Raw genomic sequence first — 22,306 nt, 5'->3', positions numbered from 1 at the left:
CTACCGAAAATGTCAACTGTGTTTTAACCATTAAATTTAGTTTTTTTGAAGTTTGAGATGGAATGAAAATTTGCGACTGGCTACAAAGAAATTGGCTTTATGAGTTGATTCGTTCGCAGTAGTTACCGCTATGACTTACTGGCTCTCACATTAAACAATTTTTTTAAAATGTAGTCTGTGCCAGGACACACTATTTAGTGTCAGTTTTCTGTGTTTTTCTCCCATAAAAGTATGTTGATCGCCAATATTTTTTGACTCAAGAGAATTTTCTAGAAAAATATTCTCTTTGATTAAGCAAATTTTGGCCCCGCAACTATTAGGATCTCAGATATTTGTCAGAATCCGACGTCAAGCAATCTAGCGGGAAATTGAGAAGAGCGGGAAAGACTGGAAGACTTCAACTAACTTTTTTTCCTTAGCCGCTACATTATGCCATAAAAAAGAACTTTGACGATGAGAAAAAAGTCCCGGAGTTTCCGTCTTAATATTGAAATCCTTTCATCAATCACAATCACAAATTGTTCGTTAGATGACTATTGCAAGTAGTCTTGACCCAAAGCTCTGGAGTATGACAAGAATGGTCTCTTTGATCATAAATTGCTAAAGAGTGGACATTTTGTCTTGATTGAACCGGTTGTGCGGACCAAAATATGTTAGAAGTCCAAAAGGACGACTGATCAGTTTTTTCAAAACTAAAAAGGCTCTTCTCGCAACCTTGAACCTGCTTGGTAATATAATCAATTTAGTAGAACTGAGTTAAAAAAGATCCATTTTGAGGTTTAAAAGTGCAACCTTTCAGAACTAATATTTCGAACTTTTATGCGGTTTCAATCCAAGTAATTAAACCCCCACTAGACTATCTAAGAGCTGCCCATCTAAAGCATTTGGAAATGGCTCGCGGGTCATGGCCATGACTGCACTGGCCCGTGCGACCTGAAATGTTTACAGCCGATTACCATGACGGTAATTCTATTGCAAAATAGGGATTTATTTCTGTGGCCCTAGTTCAAAAGTAGTAGTCTGTAAACGTAAGAAAAATCGTTTATTTGTTTGATTTCCTGAGTATGTTCGGTTCTTAATTGTATGCAATTGTCGGTACGATCGTTTTATTCCGTTTTTTTTATTTCTTTAAATTGTTCATCTTTGCTTTTAAACGTCAGGAAATACCGATATGATTGATTTTTATGAAAAAATAAATAACGCTCTTCATCTCTCATAAGCAAATCACGATTATGTGAGTCTGACTTCAAAAATTAATTTTGATCAATGTTAAATTTTTATCTTGAAATAGAAAAAAATAAAGGTTTGCTCAACTATTTTCATAAATAAGCTAATGAAGAAAGCCGATCAAATTTCACTTTTCTTGAAAAACGTTTATATCCAAGAGGAACGTTTTGAAGTCCTGTGATTAGAATTTCAACATTACATTTGACTGCATTAAAAACAACAAACCTCAACGTCTTCTTACCTTTCAAATAGAACGTACCAAATCTAAGAACTAAACATACCAAATCTAAGAGACTCAGTACATCAACGACTCCTTTCATTTGAAATTGAGCATACCGAACAAACCAAAACTAACGAGGATATTTTAGGTAGAAAATCCATCGTTGAAAAAAATTAATGAATCGATTTTGTTCGCTGTTCTTGAAGACCGAACAAAATTGACTAATTGGACTTTTGATATGTTCAATTTTCTACTCAAGAAATCCTTGTGATATTTGGTTTTGTTCGGCAAGTATGGTTTTATTTGAAAGAATTTGTTGAGTGTCTTAGATTCGGTATGTCTGGTTCCTAAATATAATGGTTTATAACGTAAGAAGACTTGGAGTTATTTTTAATTTGTAGACACAAATCAAGATCAATTTTTAATCACATGTTTTTCAAACGTTCCTCTTGGAAACAAACTGTTCGCAAGATCAGTGGAAAATGGTTGATTTTCTTCTTTAGATCATCTAGGAATATTTTTACAAAACTCATTTCGTTTTAAAAGGTAAAATTTGAACATTGACAGAGATTCAGTTTTTTAAACCACTCTCGTAGTCTTGATTTTGATTTCGAGAGTTCACGACCATAACTCATGTTTTCAAGATTTTCTGCGGTTGAAAACCAACCTTATCGATACTTCCTTACTGTCAAAAGGATGGATTGGCAGTTGTGGCTTCCTTGGCATTTATCTTGGCCAATATTTGCAAGGCCGTTGAATGCAAGAAATTCGAAACAAGATCACAAAAATGTCTGAATATAGCCAAGGAGAAATACGAAAAAATGGGGAATGTTGTTTTGAAATCTTTTAAATGTGAAAAAACAACAACTGAAAACAAAAGTCCGAAAAAACATATTTGAAGGATGTGTAGAGAAAACTGTTTGCGCAGTAAAATACAACCCCAAAAAATTAATTCAACTAGGAAATGGTTTGCATATTACTTTGAAATTCACAATGGAAAAAATTAAGAAAATCGTGAACCAGGTTTCCTCGATATGGAAGTCTACTCTGACGAACAGAGAAAGGTCTCTTGTAAATAGTACCAAAAGCCAACAGAAAGAGAACCAATTCAACACTTCTGCAGCTGCCAACCACTCCAGCATGAAGAAGTATTGTCGTCGGTACTATCCATAGGTTTTTTGATCTACTTTCAACTGGCAATATTTTGATGAAGCCATTAGGGTCAACAAAAACAAGGGCGGAAATATCATTATCCGGAAAATTGGTCCTCAACCATTGTAAACCAGACAATTGAGAACATCTTAAATGGAAATCAAGTCGAAAGTAAACTTTAACCAGAAGAAGATGCCCACACTCTTCCTGCAATATGGAGGCCAATAAAGCATGAAATTAAAAGAAAAACCAAAAATTAACGGATATTAAAATGATGTACAAAACAAGGAACACAAATCCTGCTTACCATACTTAAACTTTAGTTCTGAACAGCCCAAAAGTTGAACATTGTGTTAGAAATAAATTTTAGCTGATGCTTTTGCAACTAATTTAGTCAAACCGCAGCGGCATCTTTAACCGCGGCGGCAGAGCATTGAAAAATGAACTCGATTTTGTAGGTTATCATATAAGACAATTTTGAGGCACCTCTCGGTGTATTGAACGGCGTAAAATTTATCGGCGTAAAATTTACGGTGCAATGTGTCTCAAAAACTGATGAATCTGGAAGCAAAACAAAACAATAGAGAAATCAATGCCAAACATGCGCCTTGAGTACTGAAGTCAGAGACGGACGTTTAGTTTTTAACCAACATTGAACATGTTGATTTTTTCGAAAAATATTTTATTACTAAGTACAATAATTTATTTAATATATTAAATGTTTAAAATTGTTATCGAAATGGCGGAAACTCAAAACAAAAAATTAAACGCTGAATATAAAGATCACGAATAGATTAAACAGATAACGAAAAAGAAAAAAACGGAAACATACGTTTCCATGAAATTCTTATTTTGTTGTTTTATTTCATAATTGAATTGAAATCATTTTCAATGAGTATAGAACAATTTTTATCTGCATTTTATCTGATACAACGAAGAACGTTGTAAATAAATTTTTTCAATTACCTGATTTTGTAAAAATTTAAAGCAGTCATTCTTGTTTAGAGGCCATTAAAGCAAAATACTGAGGCCATTTGTAAAAATACAGACCAATTGACTACAGAATCACTAGATGTTAAATTTTAAGATGTTAATGTTCCCGTCTTGGAAGCCATTCAAGTTGGTCCGAGGTTTCTTTGCTCCAGTGACACCCCTCTCACTATTGAAAGATCAATATTTAAACTCCCACTCAAACTGGTAGTCTCAAAATTTTAATTTAAAATTAATGGTTACTGGAAGTCTCACAAATAAGATTTGGCAATGGTGTTTTGCTGGCAGTTATTGTGGCCAATATTTGGACGAAAATTATTTTGAAGATAAACTAAGTGTTGACAATGAGATAGGCGCTGGTGAAACAAAAACTTCAAAACAGAGATGCCCTCACTGTCATTAAAAAATCTCGGATTACAAGGCGGTTGAATGCAAAAAAATTGAAAATTGGTAACATTTGGAATATCAAAATATAAGTAAGGAGCAATGCAAAAGTGGGGAATAATTGTTGTTTATAATGTGAAAATACGCTATTTTAAAAGAAAACTGGGAATTGAAGCCTATTTGAAAGAATTGCAGACGACATTATTTGCACAGTAAAATACGACCCCAAAATTTTTTTTTAAATAAGAAATAGTTTGTGTAAAGTTTGAACATCACAATGGAAAAAATCAAAGAAAAATGTAAACTAATATTTCTCGATAATGCAGTCTACCTTGACGGACAGAGAAAAGTCTCTTGTAAATGGTAAGCAAAGCCAACAGAAACAGAAACTCTTCTAACTTTCCGCAACTACCAATCACTCCCAAGCATGAAAAAATATATAGACAATACTATCCATAGGCTTCCTAGATCTACAAACAACTGGCAGTACTTTGATGTGGTGGAAGATCAATATTCGGGAAATTGATCGTTTTGCAATAAAATCAAAAATTGAGAAAATTTTAAGCTACTCTAAAAAGACCGCAAAGACTACAGCAGAAAAAGAGTCGAAAATTAACTTATAATAAACCCGGAGGTGATGCTCCATCTTTTTTGCAATATGGAAGCCAATTAAGTCTGTGACTAAAAGAAGAGCTGCAAAAAATAACGAATAGTAGAGTGATCTACACATTAAGGAACATCAAAAGAAGCTTTCCACTATTTAAGTAGTTTCGATCGGCCTCTAAAACAGCACATGATATACGATTTTGACTGTAGTGGATGCAGTTCAGCCAATGTTGAGCAAATTTGCAGACATAATAGAACACAGATGGCAGAGCTTCAAAAACTTGACTTAAAGTTAGGTCAGCACGTAAACTAATGCTGCGGCAAATCACGCCGGTTTTATTGGCGTGAAACTGATCAATGCACTGTGCCACAAAAATCTAAGACACTCAAAACAGTACATATAGCACAACAGAAGCCAATGCTGAACACGCGCAGTAATTACAGAAGCCAGGAGCTTACAATAAAAAACTAGTAAAATTGTTATTTTATTATTAAATTACATTTTAGTGTATCGAAACATTGAACTGTTCCAAATTCACCCAAACGTTTCGAAAAAAAGACAAGCTCATGAACCAAAACTTAAGACTAAACAAAAACGGAACTTCAAAAACAATGTTTCATCAAAAGAAAACGCCGTGTTCCGAGAAGATTTACTATTTAGTTTCGTAATTGATTTGAAACTAATGGTTAATAAATTGACTGTAATATGCTTTTCACCTGATGATGCTATATATAACAAAAACGTTTTTAAAAAATAGTTTGATAATTGACTTAGTCCCTTAACAACGACAAGATTTATGTTTAGAAAATTTGAATTTTGTCTTTTTGAGCCTCCAGGCTTAGTGCCTGCATATTTTTTGCACCCCCAAACGACGCAAAATTTTTTCGAATGAATTTTAGCTTGTAATGACCAGCACTCTCCAAACGGGGGCTCAAATATTTTTATGGATATTTGTCATTTTGTGCTCTCGGTTAAACAATTTCTGATAAGCTTGAGCGATCAAATTTCCCGATTGCGGATTTCTTTTGTTGTTCCTTCAACTGTGAGAAAATTTTTCTCTACTTTGCTCCAATGTAGAATCCCGCCTACAATATGAAATACCGAAGTATCTTTCTTTTGCCGATAATTGGATGGCCCAATCATCCTTAAACCTGGAGGCTGGTTTAAAGAACATAAAAGATCTGTGCAACTGACAAGGTGCTTTTCCCCATCTCTGCTCGAAGCCGAACTAAAGAAACAACAAATTGTACATGAAATGAAAAAAGAGAAAGAGCTTGACATCAAATCGAAAATGACTGGAGCTAAGAGCGAATTGAATAAGAGCAAGATTCGCTCACCTGATATAGCTGGTGAAAAGGGAGTATCAAACTGGTTGAACGCTATGCCAGTTAACCAATATCACTTTGACCTAACGAAAAGCGAATTTCGTGATGCTTTTGATCTTTGCTGTGGTTGGGACCCAGTAAAGATGCCATCACTACAAGCGTGCAATGAAAACTTCGGATTTATTCTGTTTTGCCCCCCCCCACCGTTTTCTTAGCATAAACGTTTCATGACCCCCAGGCGCACATGCTATTTTCTCACATAGTAACGTGCTATATAACAATATATAATTTGGAACTCGGGGTCATAAAAAAACTGGGGGCCCAAACAGAATAAATCCAAATTTTCAGTGTGGCACATGCCCTCCACTGTCCGAAGGAAGCAAGCAACCACATAAGTCATAATGTGGTTGGACAAAATTTTATTACTAAGTACAATAAATTATTTAATATATTAAATGTTTAAAATTGTTATCGAAATGGTGGAAACTCAAAACAAAAAATTAAACGCTGAATATAAAGATCACGAATAGATTAAACAGATAACGAAAAAGAAAAAAAAACGGAAACATACGTCTCCATGAAAATCCTTTTTTGTTGTTTTATTTCATAATTGAATTGAAATCATTTTCAATGAATATAGAATAATTTTTATCTGCATTTTATCTGATATAACGAAGAACGTTGTAAATAAATTTTTTCAATTACCTGATTTTGAAAAATTTTAAAGCAGTCTTTCTTGTTTAGAGGCCATTAAAGCAAAATACTGAGGCCATTTGTAAAAATACAGACCAATTGACTACAGAATCACTAGATGTTAAATTTTAAGATGTTAATGTTCCCGTCTTGGAAGCCATTCAAGTTGGTCCGAGGTGTCTTTGATCCAGTGACACCCCTCTCACTTTTGAAAGATCAATATTTAAACTCCCACTCAAACTGATATTCTCAAAATTTTAATTTAAAATTAATGGTTACTGGAAGTCTCAATAATAAGATTTGGCAGTGGTGTTTTGCTGGCAGTTATTGTGGCCATTATTTGGACGAAAATTATTTTGAAGATAAACTAAGTGTTGACAATGAGATAGGCGCTGGTGAAACAAAAACTTCAAAACAGAGATGCCCTCAATGTCATTAAAAAGTCTCGGATTACAAGGCGGTTGAATGCAAAAAAACTGAAAATTGGTAACATTTGAAATATAAAAATATAAGTACGGAGAAATGCAAAATTGGGGAATAATTATTGTTTATAATGTGAAAATACGCTATTTAAAAAAAAACTGGGAATTGAAGCCTATTTGAAAGAATTGTAGACGACATTATTTGCACAGTAAAATACGACCCCAAAATTTTTTTATATAGGAAATAGTTTGTGTAAAATTTGAACATCACAATGGAAAAAATCAAAAGAAAAATGTAAACTAATATTTCTCGATAATGCAGTCTACCTTGCCGAACAGAGAAAAGTCTCTTGTAAATGGTAAGCAAAGCCAACAGAAACAGAAACTCTTCTATTTTTCCGCAAATACCAATCACTCCCAAGCATAAAAAAATATAAAGACAATACTATCCATAGGCTTCTTAGATCTACAAGCAACTGGCAGTACTTTGATGTGGTGGAAAATCAATATTCGGGAAATTGAGCGTTTTGCAATAAAATCAAAAAATTGAGAAAATTTTAAGCTACTCTAAAATGACCGCAAAGACTACAGCAGAAAAAGAGTCGAAAATTAACTTATAATAAACCCGGAGGTGATGCTCCATCTTTTTTGCAATATGGAAGCCAATTAAGTCTGTGACTAAAAGAAGAGCTGCAAAAAATAACGAATAGTAGAGTGATCTACACATTAAGGAACATCAAAAGAAGCTTTCCACTATTTAAGTAGTTTCAATCGGCTTCTAAAACAGCACGTGATATACGATTTTGACTGTAGTGGATGCAGTTCCGCCAATTTTGAGCAAATTTGCAGACATAATAGAACACAGATGGCAGAGCTTCAAAAACTTGACTTAAAGTTAGGTCAGCACGTAAACTAATGCTGCGGCAAATCACGCCGGTTTTATTGGCGTGAAACTGATCAATGCACTGTGCCACAAAAACCTAAGACACTCAAAACAGTACATATAGCACAACAGAAGCCAATGCTGAACACGCGCAGTAATTACAGAAGCCAGGAGCTTACAATAAAAAACTAGTTAAATTGTTATTTTATTATTAAATTACATTTTAGTGTATCGAAACATTGAACTGTTCCAAATTCACCCAAACGTTTCGAAAAAAAGACAAGCTCATGAACCCAAACTTAAGACTAAACAAAAACGGAACTTCAAAAACAATGTTTCTTCAAAAGAAAACGCCGTGTTCCGAGAAACTTAAGATTTACTATTTTGTTTCGTAATTGATTTGAAACTAATGGTAAATAAATTGACTGTAATATGCTTTTCACCTGATGATGCTATATATAACAAAAACGTTTTTAAAAAATAGTTTGATTATTGACTTAGTCCCTTAACAACGATAAGATTTATGTTTAGAAAATTTGAATTGTGTCCTTTTGAGCCTCCAGGCTTAGTGCCTGCATATTTTTTGCACCCCCAAACGACGCAAAACTTTTTCGAATGAATTTTTAGCTTGTAATGACCAGCACTCTCCAAACGGGGGCTCAAATATTTTTATGGATATTTGTCATTTTGTGCTCTCGGTTAAACAGTTTCTGACAAGCTTGAGCGATCAAATTTCCCGATTGCGGATTTCTTTTGTTGTTCCTTTTACTGTGAGAAAATTTTTCTCTACTTTGCTCCATTGTAGAATCCCGCCTACAATATGAAATACCGAAGTATCTTTCTTTTGCCGATAATTGGATGGCCCAATCATCCTCAAACCTGGAGGCTCGTTTAAAGAACATAAAAGACCTGTGCAACTGACAAGGTGCTTTTCCCCATCTCTGCTCGAATCCGAACTAAAGAAACAACAAATTGTACATGAAATGAAAAAAGAAAAAAGAGCTTGATATCAAATCGAAAATGACTGGAGCAATGAGCGAATTGAATAAGAGCAAGATTCGCTCACCTGATATAGCTGGTGAAAAGGGAGTATCAAACTGGTTGAACGCTATGCCAGTTAACCAATATCACTTTGACCTAACGAAAAGCGAGTTTCGTGATGCTTTTGCTCTTTGCTGTGGTTGGGACCCAGTAAAGATGCCATCACTATAGGCGTGCAATGAAAACTTCGGATGTATTCTGTTTTGCCCCCCCCCCACTGTTTACTTAGCATAAACGTTTCATGACCCCCAGGCGCACGTGCTATTTTCTCACATAGTAACGTGCTATATAACAATATATAATTTGGAACTCGGGGTCATAAAAAAACTGGGGGCCGAAACAGAATAAATCCAAATTTTCAGTGTGGCACATGCCCTTCACTGTCCGAAGGAAGCAAGCAACCACATAAGTCATAATGAACTTCGCGATATCTTTGCGAATTTGTTAAGTCATCTCTGTCATGATGTCGAGATTGAACCTCATCTTCAGCCGTTGCAAGAGGAAACATTCGCCTTTAAATCAACAAAAATTGATGATGATGCAAGATTTTATTGACAAAACTTTCGAAGGCGTATCTGAGCTATTTCAACCGCAGTTTCAACGAGATGGATATGTGTTCTGGGCGATTTACGTGCAACTGAGCTGATTGTAGAAACATTAAAAAAAACTCGAACTGAAGTGACTGTAAAATTTGAGTTTGATTTGGGAACTTAATAAAAATTTCCCTTGGGTATTCCCTAAATCTTGTGTTATTATTATAATTTTTTTTATTGATCTAACTTTTTTTCGATAAATTTGTAAGGTGTCATCCCTGCAAAAATGTAACGGTTTACTCAATAATTGTTTGAATTCACGCTTTTATCAATCGGTAAGTTTTTGGCTTGAAATAGTTCATAACAATTGGCGTACTCTTTCATTAAATTTTCCCGTTCGTTTTTTTTATTTAATCTGCAAACATGTAAATTAAACTAACCACTTGGTTAATGTTACATGTTAGAAATTTATTAATGAAACATTTTTTTTTCTAATTTATAACAAACTAAGGTTCGGTTTTCGTAAAATAATTTAATAAAAAATATGTTTAAATCCTGCAACCCTTCTGTCTATTGGAACTCTTTCGTGTCGTTTAAGCATTTCCGCTGTAACTTTTTGTTTAAATTTGGTCTTCGACGTTTCTTTTCTAATTGTAATTGGAAGTGTGTTCCATTTTCGAATAAAGCTACGAACAATTGAACCATTACTCCATTTTGACTTACATTTTTGTTCTAAGAAAAGGTTATGGGTTCGTTTGTTTACAATAATAGGCACGTTTTCTAAAAATCTGAAATGTTTATTAGAGCGATTTCTCGTTTGTTGGAGAATATTGAAAAACCTATTTAAAGACACCCGTGTTATTTGGAGCTCTGCTGGAAGAATTTTAGTCTCCAGAAGTAGATCTCTGGCAGTATCGTATTTGGTTTTCATAAAGCAAACTTTTATTCCCCAGTTTATCTGTTTGTTAATTCTGTCAATAGAGTAAGATGGTAAATTTTGAAAAAAAAAATTGCGCTAAAATCTAAATGAGACAAAACTAGTGATTTAAAAAGATTTATTCTTGTTTTTAGCGGTACCTGATAACGAACCAAATATAATGATCTGATTGCTGAAGCCATTTTACTGATAACCTTATTTAGTTGATTTTGGTATGTCAGTTCCCTATCAATTATTACACCTAAATATCTACATTTTTCAGATGCTTCCAATCGGTGTCCCTTGAAATCGACAGTTTCAATGATCGGCAATTTTTCATTCCTGAATGCCATTAGCTCCGTTTTTTTCTCATTCAAAGTTAACCTGTTTTGTTTCATATATTGATCTGTCTTGTTTAATGTATCTTCAGCTATTAGCTGCAAACTTGCTTCATTCTTTGCATGACATAGAATTGCTGTATCATCGGCAAACTGTAATACATCACAATTCGTTGATACAGCTTCACTGAAATCGTTGACATAAAGTATAAAAATTAGAGGCCCTAAGACAGTTCCCTGAGGAACACCGTGATTTATGACAACCCAATCTGATTTTGCTAACCCATTTTTTACACACTGTTTTCTATCACAAAGGAAAGAGTTTAATAAGATTCTTGCATTTTCTTCAATTCCATACTTTTTTATTTTGTTCATAAAAACATCTATAGATATTGAGTTGAAAGCCTTTGCTAAGTCTAAAAAGAGTGTGACAACAATTTCGTTTTCGTCAACGCATTGGTTTATCTTTTCAGTTAATGAAATGATAGTATCGAGACAGGACTTTTGCTTTTGAAAGCCGAATTGATTCTTGTTAATCAGACCATTAAGAGTTAGGTGGTGAGTTAGTTGTTCAAGTAGTAATCGCTCAAAAATTTTTGCTAGGGTTGGTGTGACTGATATGGGTCGATAGTTTTCTGGTTCTAGTCGGTCTCCCTTCTTATAGACAGGTGTAACATGCGCTGTTTTCAAAATATTAGGAAACGTGTTTTTGTTTATACATTCATTGACGACAAATTGTAAATGAGTTCCAATAGACAGTTTACTATCTTTTAGCGCCCATGCTGGTATATAGCCCGGTCCGGGAGATTTATGCTTAGGTAGATATCTGCTATTTTTTATGGTATTTTCTGCCTTCAACATGATGCAGCTCACTAAGCTGGGGGCTAAGAAAGAACTGAATTCTCTACGGTAGGCGGGTGGAAAACCAGTAATATCTGAGTGTTTTTGCGGGACGGAAGGCTTGAGGCCTAAATAGTATAATATTATGTATTAATTCTATGGTTTTACGCTGCTCTAGAGCCTAGCACATTGATGCAAGTTAAAAGAAATTGAAGAGGCAGAAGGTGAATGCATTGATTCAAAGAATCCCAGTCTAAAGTTTGTTATAAAACTCATTAGTACTGTTTGCGTAATTGCTTCTTTCTTTGTGTACCTATCATTCTGGTTCGGTAATTTTTTTTTACTTTTTCAGTGAAACGATGACACGTCACGGAAAAAATTGCACCGCGGGAGCCGTGTATACCTATCATGAGAAAAAGAAAGACACCGAGGCCAGTGGTTACGGAACAAAGAAGACAAGACTTGGGCGCGATTCAATAAAAGATTTCGACTGCTGCAATTTGACCCTCCAGCCATGTAAAGACCCAGTTATCACACCAGATGGCTATCTGTATGAACGGGAAGCAGTTTTGGAATATATGATCAAACAGAAACGAGAACTTGCGAAGCAAATGAAAGCTTACGAAGAATATTTAGCGAAACAGAAGAAAAAGGAAGATGATAGTACTATTGAGAAAGAACTCAAAAGAATCGAAAGTTTTGTTTCCAATGAAAGTAGAATCACAAGTAAATCCCATCATTTAAACCAAACAACTTCCGAAAATCCTAATAGTTGTTTTTGGGTTCCTGAAATTTCAGCTAAGAATGCTGTCACAGAAACTAATATGAAGAAACCGAACCAACAAGTTACGTGTCCGATGAGCAAAAAGCCACTGAAGCTTAAGAATCTAGTAGATGTTAAATTTATGGCTGCCAATAAGGATACGAAGGGTTCTTCGGGATACTCAACTGCAAAATATATGTGTGCATTAACGAATGACGCCCTTTCTAACAGTACGCCTTGTGTTGTATTAAAGCCTTCAGGTCACGTAATAACAGTGGAAGCGTTAGACAAACTGATTCGAACAGATATGTTAGATCCGTGGAAAAATGTGAAACTAGAAGAGTCTGATGTAATTTTACTACAAAGAGGAGCCTCGGGGTTTTCAGGATCGGGCGTCGAATTGAAAGCTGAAAAATATGCGCCAAGTATGACAATAAGCTGAACAGAAAAGCAAACTAACCTTATCTCAAAACATTCCCGATGCTCTCGACCTGATTTGACAACATTGATGTTTAGACAAACAGTAAATTTTCTGATTTAAATTTGTTTTAAAAGGCACATTTCAATGATTACCACATTAGTAAAATTAATTATTATTTGGTTCATATTTTACAACGCACTATAAGAGCCGCATCAGTTTTTTTTAGCGTAAGGTAAAGAAGTTCCAATGTTAAAGACAGTTTGAAATGCCGTTGACGATCTTGATTTGAGAACTAGCTCACACTTCTTAAATAAAAGAGTTCCAGAAAAGTAGTTACGACTTATCGCAAGGTTTAAAAATCACAATATATTTGTGTATGTTATCGTATAAGTTTAGGCCTAGATTTTGCTCCTGTATAATCAAAGGCTTTTGCACCTGTAAAAACTGTAATGAACTTGAAAAACTACTTATTGTGGCGGCTTGAAACTGATACTAATAAACTGAACCGAGGGTTCAAAACCAGTGGTCAACCCTAAATCCGTGTCTACTACTACTACTATTGCACAAGCACAGATTCCCAGAAATAAACTAAAAATTTAGAAAGCCAGAATAATTGAGTTATGAAGAACCAGCGCTAGACCAAATAAGAGAACTAAAAATTGCTGCAGCGGTATTACTGACTGTTTCTCCAACTGCACGTTTTGTCAACTATTTCTCCAATTTTCCGGAACTCTTATGTCAACTCAACTTGTAGTATAGGCAAATAATGCCTCTAAGAAAATTTGTTGTAATTATAGTCATGTTGATCTTTTTTTAATGCAAATTTGTACTACTGACACTAATTTTCAGTGAGTCTTTCTCCTGGCCATTAAATCGGCCTCAAAGATTGGGAAAAAAACAGTCGAATCCCGGAGGGCTCTTGCAAGCTGAGAGGTTAACGTTGAGCTTTCATAATCGTACAAACCACTAAAGCTGCTGAGAAGACTTTAAATTTGTTAAACTCGTCTTCCCAAATTATTAAATTTATTCAACTATTCTGCTTCGTTTCGTAGTTTGATCATTTCTCGATGGCAATAACAATCGTGTTGTATTTTTTAACAACTGCACAATTTTTGGCGCAAACGTTTTTTTAATTTTTTGACTTTCAGTTTGAACTGAGGCCGCTCCTGAAACTTGAACTCACTTAAATTTAAAACACTTCTAATCAGCTTATTGCTTTCCGGATATTAATTGTTTTTCACTTTTCGACAGCTCAAAGACATCTACAAAATCTGTCAAAAAAACGAAAACAACAGAAAACCGATAAAACCAAAATTCTCAGGATTGACAAATATCTCGCTTGTCATAAGAGATCAGCACAGGCAGGAAAAAACGAAAATTGACACTACAGAATGAATTATATGCTACAGTTCAGCCTTTCCAGATCCATTAATATAACGATAAAACCTGTAGAATAATTCAGCTGTAAGATAGCAGCAAATTATTCACAATCTGCAAAAAAACTACGAAAGACAAAAGACTTAAGCGAAACCGCAAGAATCTATGGTAGTTTGTTTTTGTTCTAACATCAAGCAAACTGCTAGGTCAAAATAGACACTAACAGTTAAACTCCAGGCTATCAAAAAACTAACTGAAATTTTAACAGACCAACAGGTAAAATGGCGCAAGTAATCCAGCAGTTTAGAGAAAAAAGAAACTGCTACAAAGGTTTGCTGAGGTTAATATTTTCAATCCCTTTATGTGGTGCTTAAATCAATTAATGAACCGTTTGTTGAGTTCTAAGAAAAAAGTTCTCCGGGTCGTTGAGAGTAAGAAAAAATTAATTTTTTATGTATTTTTTTGAAAGTAAAAAACTACTTTTAAAAGGATTAAAGTAGCAAAATGTTCGTTTTTTCGAATTGAATTGCCATGCAATATCAATTTTTATAAACCAATCTCAGTTGTCATCTTTTTGGAGGAGACCTGAAAGAATAAACCAACACCAAATGGATGCCCATTATACAAAAAGTTTAAAGGCAAAAAACAAGGTAAACGTAATTTCGATCTCATGAAATTTAAAAAGTAAAATTTTACCTTTACTTGAGGCCCTCCGAGAAAATTCAGTTCAATTAGCAATCGCGAAACTACTAATTTTGGTTTTATGATTTCCTACGAAACATAATGCTCGCTGTGGTTTACCAATTTACTGTCTTGAAAGAGCTCACACTTATCGTAAAAATTTGTGAAAACATATTACAAAAACAGGCTTATATCCTGAGATACATATGCATGATTCGTATTGAAAGAAGAAGTGACATCAGCATCATTAGATTATCTGGTTTTGACAGTCGACAAATCGTAAGAGGAAGATTTTTCCAATTCATTCAAGGAGAAAGCCTATGGTAGCAAAAGCAATAACAAATTTTGCAAAAATCAAAGGCGAGCTCCACATGCATCAATATTCAACAAAACCAAAAGTACGAAATAACATGTCTGTAAATTACACAAGATTCTGGTTAAAGTGTTGATAAAGTGTATGTCGTCTAAGTCACTTAGAGAATTATATACCTACATAAATTATTAGGCAATTACAATTTGGTTAATGGTCTAAACCACAAACCGCGTCACTATGACAGAGAATACAATTTGTCCCTTTAAGATATTCCAAATTTTTATCAGAATGCAGGCAAGTTTCCTCATTCGTTGAACATCCAGGAGCGCAACCCAGGAAGAGGTGCGCGATCCAAGCCAGCTCTGATCAGACTGTCCGGACAAAAACCGGCTCTGATCAGCCCATCAAGACCAAAATTGGCTCTGATCAGACAAACTTGAGTAGCGCACCGGGGGTGACAGACCGGTTTGAATCATGCACGGGGCGTACCAGACCGACTTCAGTCACGCACTGGGGGTGCCAGACCGACTTGAGTCGGGCACGGGTGCCAGACCCACTTCGGTCGCGAACTGGGGGTGCCAAACCCAATTCGGTCACGCATTTGCGGTACCTTGACTGGTTCGTTTAACTGTTGAAGCAGCAGTAATCATTGCCATAATATCTTTTCAGATAAATATATGTCATTTTCGGAATATGTTTTATGAGTTTTTCAGTAAAAAAATATTAGTTTGAAACAAAAAATGTCTTTAGCTCAACAACAATTATCAAGACTTCGTCTTTGGCGTATTCTTTGATATTCATCAAGTAAAATTGGGAAGTTATCTTCAAAAAACAGTCTCATGGGGTTAAACTATATCTTCTTTTTCCGGGGAAGTGGCCGTTTTTTTGGCTGGAACTCTTGGTTCTGATCAGATTTTCGAGAATCTGGAAAAGTTTCTGATCAGACCGAGACTCTGGAAAAAGCTATCTAGACCATACCACAAAATTATCCAGACCCTAGACGATGTTCTGATCAGACTCTTCAGACTCTGAACGGCGCTCTGATAAGACTGTCCAGACCGGAAGTAGTGTCCTGATCTGACCGTGCAGACTCTGATTGGGGTTCTGATGAGACTACCCAGACCGTAGACAGTAATGCCAGACTCTGTACCATTAATGAGAGTTTACTGAGACTTGCACTAGACAAGATAATCATAAAAATCAAATAAGCGCAAACATTAATTACGACCAAAATTCGATGTCTAGAACAAATAGTTAACAACAAAATGAAAATAGAATCAGAAAAAAACTGAACTGAACAAAACAACCTTTAGTTCATTAGATCTTTATTAGATAAGATATAAGATATGTTAACAATGAGACTCGATAACAGTCTGAAAATGAAGAGCAAAAATAAATTTTACTTGAAAGCAAAGTGTTACAAATTGATTGAAGCAACAACTTACATCGTTGAGATTAAGGTCTTTTGTTTATTTTCCCGCTTTGAGAATCTTTTGTTCGTGACTGAAGTATCTCTTGAAGGTACATTCTCATATTTTGCTGGTTGTGTATAGTTGCTCAACCTAATTCATTATTCCTGCCAGTCGTCTTATTCTCCAAGTTTAACGGACAAGACTTAATTAGACTATTTGTACTTGAATTCATACTTGAAAAAAAGTATTACAAATTGATTGAAGCAACAACTTACATTGTTCACATATACGTCTATTGTTTATAATCCTGCTTTGGGAATATTTTGTTTTTAACTTAAGTATCTCGAAGATTCATCTTCTTATTTTGCTGGTTGTGTACAGTTGCTCAATTTAATTCTTTATTCCGGCCAATCGTCTTATTCTCCAAATTTAACGGAAGAGACCTAATTAGGCTATTTGCCTAGCAAATCACTCTCGCTAGAACTTGTAAATTGGATGGGCTGAGCGAAATATCAACCCAATAAAAGAAAGCTAACTCGATTCTCAAATAAAAAGTACAAAATTCTTTCTGTAAACGACATGCCGCAGTCAACTTCTCACAAATCGAGCCCTTTAGGTATCAAGCTCTGTTGTGAGAAAACAAGCTCGGATCCTCCTCTCAATTGGGGAAATGACAGATTAAGTTTAAAAAAGCTCCTCCAGCGATGAAAAAAGTAAATCTAGACACTCTGCTCGGCCCTCAACCAGAACAAGCACGAAACCAACTTGAACCGATTTATGGAGACACCATTCATTCAAGGATCATCAACACAATCAGAACGCGAGAGACTAGCCCGTAATGCACAGTTAAAGACGAACAGGTAAAACGGTTGTCAACGTCAATTGGAAGTCGGAATAATGTTTGGTGATAGGCTCCGTAACAAAGCAGACCGAAAGACTGTCTCAGTAAAATACCTCAACATTGGAACTGAAGGACGGAAAATTGTCCGTAGCTGGAATCTGCATCTATGAATGGACATCCTTACTACAGTAGAGCTCTGGAGCATTATCGAGGAGGTTTCATTAGACCAAGAAACATCACATTCTAATGATATATGATACTCACGACAAAACAGACAAAGTGAGACTCAATTGAGCATTTTCATGAAAAACTGAAATAGATATCAGAAAAATGCGAATTAGGCAATCAAGAAAATATTCTAAAAAGAGATCTTTTTAAAGCCAACTTGGAAGACTCTAAGTTTGGGAAAGGACTGTTAAAAGAAACCGTTGATCCTCGCGAGGCATTACCTTTGGCAATAAACTTGGCACTCTGGTCACCGAAGTCAACTCCAAGTTTCTCATAGTCAATCTATACCACAAGTAAAAACTATTTTACCTCAACGTCAGTTTCGCAATCCGAATCCACGACAAAACTTTCAATCAAAAACTCGACTCACGATTCACTTCAGTCGAAACTACCGTCTCTCTTAGTCAATCAACCACACAGACAAATGTATCAACAAAGGTATGAACTGCAACAGTTGTGGCCTCCAAGATCAGTTTGCTCGTACGTGCCGTAAGGAAAAATCTAACCCTACAAATACTCCTTGTTCAAACGTAAATTAAATTGAAGCAACTACAACAGATGACTCAGTTAACGCTATCTCCATCACGAACTACAAACCGGAATGCAATTCTGATTATGAAAATTCAGATGACAATATGGTTGCAAGTATTGCAATTACTACCCTTCAATTTGCAGTCAAAAATACGGCACTACAAATTGGACACTCAAGAGTGGGACTCTTAGTTGACTCTGGAACCATCTCCTGCAAGATGGTTGTCAGCTGCACCTGCAAAAAACCATAAAACTCTTGCCAATGAGCCAATTCCTGCAGTTGAAATGATGCAAACTCTAGTGGCAAGCAATGGTTGTCTTATCGAGGACGCTGACTTTGAAGTGGTCTCAAAGATGCTCTAAAACCACTTATTGCTAACATTTTATCTGACGCGCTTGGCATATCAGTCACTCAAAATTGAAACTCTGTTGAAGGTAATGTGATCAACAATATCAATACACAGTGTCCGTTTAAAATTAGAATAGCAAAACAATTACAAAATTTAATCTCACGCACTGGGCGTTCATGAAATTTCACAAACACTTCCAACCGAAACAACCAAAAGGGAGACGAGGTCATATGATTTTACAAACAATAATTAATAATGAATTTTAAAAATCACTTAAAAAAGGACGCATAGGAAAACTAAGCAATTGTTCCGATCAATGTTTTACCTAATCCATTTTCATTACTGTCAAAAGAGACCAAACTGTCTAATTAGCTCACGATTCAATAGTTCTTAACAAATCAATCCATAAAAAACCAGATGTCTAATATTGACATGCTAATTCACTCTTATTATATCTCAAAAAAATTACAAACTACTAAACCGAACCGCATGAAAAATTTTCTTTTCCTCCATAGATCTCAAATTTGCCTATAGCCAACTAAATCATCACCCCGATACTGCAAAGCACTGTACTTTTAATATTGTAAATGGCGATATGAATGGCACGTATTGATTCAATACCAGCTTTTATGGACTCACCGATACGCCTGCTAAAATCCAAAACGACATGAATTATCCACTTATCCGCCTCAAAAACACCTTCGGTTTTCTTGATGACATACTAATTGTCAGCAAATGTTCTGAAGAAGGCTGATTTTAAATTAGTTACAGGTTGCCTTGAAAACTTGATGCCAACAACCTCCGTACGTATCTACCAAAATGCTACTTTGCAAACCAGGAATTTCACAATTAGATTAAAGCATAACTCAGTCACGTATTTTACCTCTCGAATCAAAAACGCATGACAAAAACTTGCACGCAATCCACCTGACACACTTCGTTGTTCACACTCCGTTCTTTTCTTGGTTCTGTGCATTATATTGGTAAACTTATTCCAAACATAGCCAAACTTCGCCACCCTTTAATATTCACCGCAACTCGAAACACGTGTTAAGTTTGATGCCTCTGGCTCCAGCCTCTGAGCAGTTCTTGAGCAAGTAACAGTTGATGAAAGGAAACCCATATCATTTGCGTCTATTTTTTTGTATTGCAATGAGGAACTCTATAGTGAAAAAGAGTTTGAATTACTCGGAGTTGTTTGGTTCATAGAGTGCTTTAAAATTTATCTATACAAGGAAGATTTTTCTGTCATAACCGATCATCAAGTTTTTCTTACCATTCTTAACAAACATCTCCCTGACAAATCGTAAAATAGCCGTTTATCAAGCTTGGTTGACTGTCTTTTACCATTCCAATTCAAAATAGAGCAATAAACGGAAGATAAAATTGCTTCAGTTGATTGTATATCCCAAAATCCAAATCAACCAGCAAAAAATATATCAAACTATGATGAAGACAATTTAGTCGCTACACTATCATAATTCAATCCGACGCTAAACTATTACAAAACGAAAATTGATTTCCACCATTCAACTGAAAAAATCTTTTTATATACCATAACGTTTGCACAAATCACTTCTACATATCAATCTGATCATGCTAGTTACATTTCAAAAATGGATGATGCGCCGCGTGTACATTTAACTAATAAAATAAATTAACTCGCAGAGCAAATTACCACTCGTAAAACACATTTAAATCATTCTTTTAATTGGGATGTAAACCATGCACCGCAAGCATGCTTGCCTCAAAATGATTTGAAACCCGCTCGGTGAAATAGTACTTGCAATTCAACCAAGCCCAATCACGCTAATATAAATACTATTTGCGCATTGCAATTACGCTTAACTCAAAATAATTGAACATTTGCACAGCAAAGCTCTACCCCAAAAAGAAACTAATTGATCCTAATACTTTACATTACAATTTTGCGTCTTGCGTACGTGCACACTTAAATTACCCACCACTCACAGCCCATTATGCAAATACAAATCATTCTACACTACTAAATAGTTTTTCAACTCCAAATTTTGCGTCGCACAACGGTATACAAGCGTCTCTCGCTTATCAAAATCCATTACAATTTTAAGACCTAACTCAAGCTGATCTGTCAATCAAATCGACCTAGCACATTCATTTTCAAAATAAGAGTAATAATAATTTAGATACCGTAAAAAACTCAGGTGCACAATGCAAACAAAAAATGCTTTTTTGCCCATTTCACTGTCCAAATTGTTCGAACATTTGTTCATTAAACTCAATCTCACAAACTAACAGAATGAATCAAACATCAGCAATGAAAGGCAAATCTATGCTCAAGTCTACAACCCAATCTTCGCCCCGCGTACCATTACCAACGGATACACTGAACCGAATGCACTTCGCAAATAACCATCAAATTTTAACTTAAGTTCTCCCCTAACAGATAGTCCCCAAGTTCTACCACTTGAAAAATTGCTAGGGAGAGAGGTTAACAAAAATTTGGTCGCATACCTAGCTTGTAAAAACGCAGTACTCAAAGAAGTAGGAAACTGCATACTACGCGACGACGAAACCAGATTCAAACAACATAATACCTATCTTCGTTCCTATTGGCGTGACCTTCATGTCAGTAGTGGTTGCGGTTGTATGGACAAGAAGGTTGCCATTCCGCATGCATTAAAGGATGCATTAACTGAAGACTTGCATTTAAGTCGCCCAAGCAGCTAGGAAATGGTCTGTATGGCACAACACTGCTCAATAGAAGACAAACTTTGAACGACAACTGGTTAAGATTTGAAATCAATTATTCTCACTTAGCAATTCTAAACTCATAAACATTGTATTGTCCCTAATCAGGAATTACAAATAGGTTTTAAAGGCCCTACTAAAAAATAGAAAAAAACATGAAATAAACATGTTGACAAGTGTTGACCATTTTTCCAGATACCCATCTTCGGAAGTTTTTGATAAAGCAGGCGCTTCAAATGTTTAAAGTTTTCAGATAAATATGGAAAGTTTCATGGAGTATCACCCACCTTAAGTAATCAAGTAAAAAAAAATTGGTATAAAAATATTAGTAATACAATATTATTTCCGGCAAATGGTCACCGGCAATCGGTTTAGTAGAACAAATTATTAGCACAAATGAACGTTTTGCTTTTATTAAAAAAGCAAATAAAGCGAAAAATTCATTTAACATCAAAGCAGCACTTGAATTAATAATTTTCCAGCTTCGCATATGGAAAGACAAAACTACTGGGATTTCACCTTTGCAATCCTATTTTGGTTGTTAGACTAAACAGGGAACGTTAGACTGAGGACAATTAATCCAGATTTCTCCAATCAACGAATGTACACCGGCCCTTACCCGACAAAGAGTCTCCTGTGCAAATCAACTTGGCAAGAACATCCACAAACGAAATCCACAAAAATAATGTAGGAAAAATTGACGGCCAGTACGAGGTGTTCAGCACAGATTCGGTAGTACAAAAAGTGGATAAAAATACCTCAATGACACAGGAACCGGGAAAATTTGACTTCACAGTCCGGAACTTTGACATAGCAAAATTCGGAATCCGCAATGAAAGAAAGACCAAACTCCAGGACTGAACCAATAGGCGGGGCCCCTACCTTCGGGAGATGACAACAGAATCCAAAATTGCCTGTCACATCAAGGATTTCACACGCATACAGAAGGGAGATCTTAACCTGAAGCACCGCAGACGTGACAATGCAAGCGGCGTTTCATCTTCAAAATCAAACATATCACGCGCAATGCGAGTACGCATGCCTGAAGTACCATCCAAGTTGGCCCCCAAAACAACCAATCAAGTTGA

At 35.4% G+C, this 22,306-nt stretch overlaps 1 pseudogene; it reads left to right on the top strand.

Annotated features, from left to right (window-relative positions):
• LOC142335995 (nitric oxide synthase-interacting protein pseudogene) overlaps positions 1–12,939 on the top strand; it is a 52,795-nt pseudogene extending 39,856 nt beyond the window's left edge.
• The last annotated feature ends 9,367 nt before the right edge of the window (positions 12,940–22,306 follow it).

The sequence above is a fragment of the Convolutriloba macropyga genome, chromosome 3, assembly GCF_964194025.1.
Source record: "Convolutriloba macropyga chromosome 3, txConMacr16.3, whole genome shotgun sequence".
NCBI lineage: Eukaryota > Metazoa > Xenacoelomorpha > Acoela > Convolutidae > Convolutriloba > Convolutriloba macropyga.
This window is presented reverse-complemented; position numbering and strand designations above follow the sequence as displayed.